Source organism: Arachis duranensis, chromosome 1 (assembly GCF_000817695.3).
Source record: "Arachis duranensis cultivar V14167 chromosome 1, aradu.V14167.gnm2.J7QH, whole genome shotgun sequence".
Taxonomy (NCBI): Eukaryota; Viridiplantae; Streptophyta; class Magnoliopsida; order Fabales; family Fabaceae; genus Arachis; species Arachis duranensis.
This window is the reverse complement of record NC_029772.3, coordinates 74857076-74860850: the sequence shown is the minus strand read 5'-3', so window position 1 is coordinate 74860850 and position 3775 is coordinate 74857076. Positions and strand designations below refer to the sequence as shown.

Sequence of the window (3775 nt, the reverse complement as noted above, 5' to 3'; positions counted from 1 at the left end):
TTGCTTCAGCAGGTTGGTCATTTCACAGATGCTTCGATTTAGAGCAGCAGTCTCTATGCCAGAAGATACTTCTGCAACGGCCCTTGAACGGCCTTGTTTCTGTCTATGGTTCCGAGTACATTTAGCTAAATCACTGATCAATTGCCAAGCTTCATCAGTGGTCTTGTACTTCTTCATAGACCCATTGCTGGCACTTTCCAATGTGGTCTTATCTTGGGGTCTCATACCTTGTGTGACATAGCTGAGTAGCACGATCTTGTCGATCATGTGGTGGGGGCATGCTTCCAAAAGATTATTGAAGCGCTCCCAGTATTCAAAGAGAGTCTCATTGTCATCCTGAACAATTGTAGAGATATCCTTCCTCAGTTTATCAGTAACTTTAGATGGGAAGAATTTCTCCAGGAACTCCTTTCTGAGTGTATCCTAGTTGGATACGTTTGCTAGAGGTTGAGTGTAGTACCACTCTCTTGCTTTTCCCTCAAGAGAGAACGGAAAAGCTTTTAGCAGAATTGAAGTTTCATCAGCGCCATCACACCTGACAGTAGAACAGGCTGCCTGGAAATCTCTCAAGTGCTTGATAGGCTTTTGAGCAGGTAGGCCATGAAACTTTGGCATCAAATTTAGCAGTGCGGTCTTTACTTCAAAATCCGTAGCTACCGCTGGATGATGCGCTCGAAACGGTTGCAGTGTAAAATCAGGAGCTCCTTCCTCCTGAATGGTAATTCTTCTAGCTGCCATGTTTTCTGCACGTAAAACAACCGAATCAGTAGAGCGGGGGCTGGTTTCTTCCTCAGATTCACTTTCAGATCCGCCCTCAGAGCGGACTAACCTACGCTGTTCTCGCCTTATTCGTGAAATTGTTCTTTCAATTTCAGGATCGAATATTAGCAAGCGCGGATCAGGAAGTGAACGTGTCATTTGACAGAAGAAACACGCAGCTCATAGTAGCAAAATTAAAGAAAATGTAAATAAATAAATCTAATTAATAAAATAAGCACTCTATTGCAACTCCCCAGCAATGGCGCCAAAAATTGATGGAGTGCAGAAGCTGGTGAATTAAAAATTTATTAAAATGGTTACGTTGCAAGTATAGTTCTTAACTCACCGAAAATCTGCCTATCAATTTAGAAATATGTCTCTGAAAGTTTAAATTAATATTACTGGGAGTTTTAAGTCCCAGGTCGTCTCCCAACGAGTTGCAGAAAAATGTGCTATTTTATTAATCAGATATTCCAAAAAGAGTTGAGCTAAGTAAATTGGGATTTAAATTGATGAATTTTAAATAATAAAAATAAGAGGCCTTGACTGGGAATTGATTGGTTAGAATCTCTATCATTGATGGTGTGATTGTAAGATTAATTTATAATTAATAGTTGTTCTGTTTGGTTATCCCTTACTAGGTAAGAGAAAGTCAAACAAGTGGAAATGCCAAATCTGTTCACAAGTTGCAACCCACTTAGTTCAAAGGGATTGGCGTCGGTGACAAGATAGCAATCCAACATTCAACCCAATTACAAATTTTTCTTTCAATCCTTCCAACCCAAAAGTTCCTTTTAATCAACTCCCCATCAAGTAATGAAACTACTCACGCATTGTAAATAAAGAATCCATGGCACATGAAAGAGAATTAAAAGAAGACATGATTATTGGAATGGAATTTAAATTAAAAAGAAATAATCCTTGCATTAATTAATCATAAAAATATCTAAATGACAAAATTGAACATAACAAAGAACATGGAAGAATAAAACCAAGTTAAGAAAACAAACTAGAGTGATGAAATCTTGATGAGGAAAATAACTCTTCTCAATGTTCCAATGCCAAGATCAATTGAAAATTAAAAATCTTAAAACTAGAGAGAAAAAAACCTAAGAGAGTCAAAAACTAGATCTGAACTACTCCATGAATGTCTTTCTTTTTTTGTTGTTTCTGCATATTCTCTGACTCTAGTCTACTGTTCCAGGCCGAAAACTGGGCTGAAATAGGGTCCAAAATCGCTGGTTTCAGATTCTACAGTTTACGTAGATCGTGCATGTCACGCGATCGCGTCGTCCATGCAGACGCGTCGCTGGCGCTTTTCCTCTTCACGCGTTCGCGTCGTCCACGCTACCGCGTTGCTTGTGCTTTCCAATCCGCGCGGCCGCGCAAGCCATGCGGCCGCGTCACTGCGATTTGTGCTCCTTCACGCGGTCGCGTGAGCCATGCGACCGCGTCACTTTTCGCTGGTTATCTCCTCAAACTCTTCGTCTCATTCATGCCCTATAAAGCCTGAAACGCTTGACACACAGATTACGGCATCGAATGGAATAAAGGATAATTAAAATTAAATAATTAAAATCTCTAGGAAGCAATTTTCAAACATGTAATAAATTCAGGAAGGAAATCTAAATGCATGCTAAATTGATGAATAAGTGGGTAAGGATCACGACAAAACCACACAGTTAAACACAATATAAACTATAAAATAGTGGTTTATCAGGTCTCAGTGTGAGCCTCAGATTCCCATGGTTCCTCGTTAGGGAACTCATTGGAGGCTAGTGGACGTCCATTGAGGCCTTCCTTAGTGGCGCTCACTACCTCTTTCTCCTCTCCAAGTTTGGCCATGTTGATGGCCTTGCACTCTCCTTTTGGATTATCTTTTGTATTGCTTGGAAGAGTACTAGGAGGGAGTTCAGTAACTTTCTTACTCAGCTGACCCACTTGTGCCTCCAAATTTCTAATGGAGGACCTTGTTTCAGTCATGAAACTTTGAGTGGTTTTGATTAGATCAGAGACCATGGTTGCTAAGTCAGAGTGGCTCTGCTTAGAATTCTCTGTCTGTTGCTGAGAAGATGATGGAAAAGGCTTGCCATTGCCAAACCTGTTTCTTCCACCATTATTGTTGTTGAAACCTTGTTGAGGTCTCTGTTGATCCTTCCATGAGAGATTTTGATGATTTCTCCATGAAGGATTATAGGTGTTTCCATAGGGTTCTCCCATGTAATTCACCTCTTCCTTTGATGGGTTCTCAGGATCATAAGCTTCTTCTTCAAATGAAGCGTCCTTAGTACTGCCTGGTGCAGCTTGCATTCTAGACAGACTTTGAGAGATGATATTGACTTGCTGAGTCACTATTTTGTTCTGAGCCAATATGGCATTCAGAGTATCAATCTCAAGAACTCCTTTCTTCTGATTCGTCCCATTGTTCACAGGATTCCTTTCAGAAGTGTACATGAATTGGTTATTTGCAACCATTTCAATGAGTTCTTGAGCTTCTGCAGGCATCTTCTTCAGATGAAGAGATCCTCCAGCAGAGCTGTCTAATGACATCTTGGACAATTCAGACAGACCATCATAGAAGATACCTATGATGCTCCATTCGGAAAGCATGTCAGAGGGACACTTTTTGATCAATTGTTTGTATCTTTCCCAAGCTTCATAGAGGGATTCACCTTCCTTCTGTCTTAAGGTTTGGACTTCCACTCTAAGCTTACTCAATTTTTGAGGTGGAAAGAACTTTGCCAAGAAGGCATTGACTAGCTTTTCCCAAGAGTTCAGGCTTTCTTTAGGTTGTGAGTCTAACCACATCCTAGCTCTGTCTTTTATAACAAAAGGGAATAGCATAAGTCTGTAGACCTCAGGGTCAACTCCATTGGTCTTGACAGTGTCACAGATTTGCAAGAATTCAGCTAAAAACTGATGAGGATCTTCCAATGGAAGTCCATGGAACTTGCAATTCTGTTGCATTAGAGAAACTAATTGAGGCTTAAGCTCAAAGTTGTTTGCTCCAATGGCA

The 3775-nt window shown here is 40.5% G+C and overlaps 2 non-coding genes across 2 annotated transcripts; both read left to right on the top strand.

Moving 5' to 3' along the window:
- Positions 1-265: 265 nt before the first annotated feature.
- Positions 266-369, top strand: LOC127743228 (small nucleolar RNA R71). Its single transcript, XR_008004605.1, has one exon. It is a non-coding gene; the product is annotated as a small nucleolar RNA R71 (small nucleolar RNA).
- A 2994-nt stretch (positions 370-3363) lies between these two features.
- LOC127742479 (small nucleolar RNA R71) lies at positions 3364-3471 on the top strand. Its single transcript, XR_008003755.1, has one exon. It is a non-coding gene; the product is annotated as a small nucleolar RNA R71 (small nucleolar RNA).
- The last annotated feature ends 304 nt before the right edge of the window (positions 3472-3775 follow it).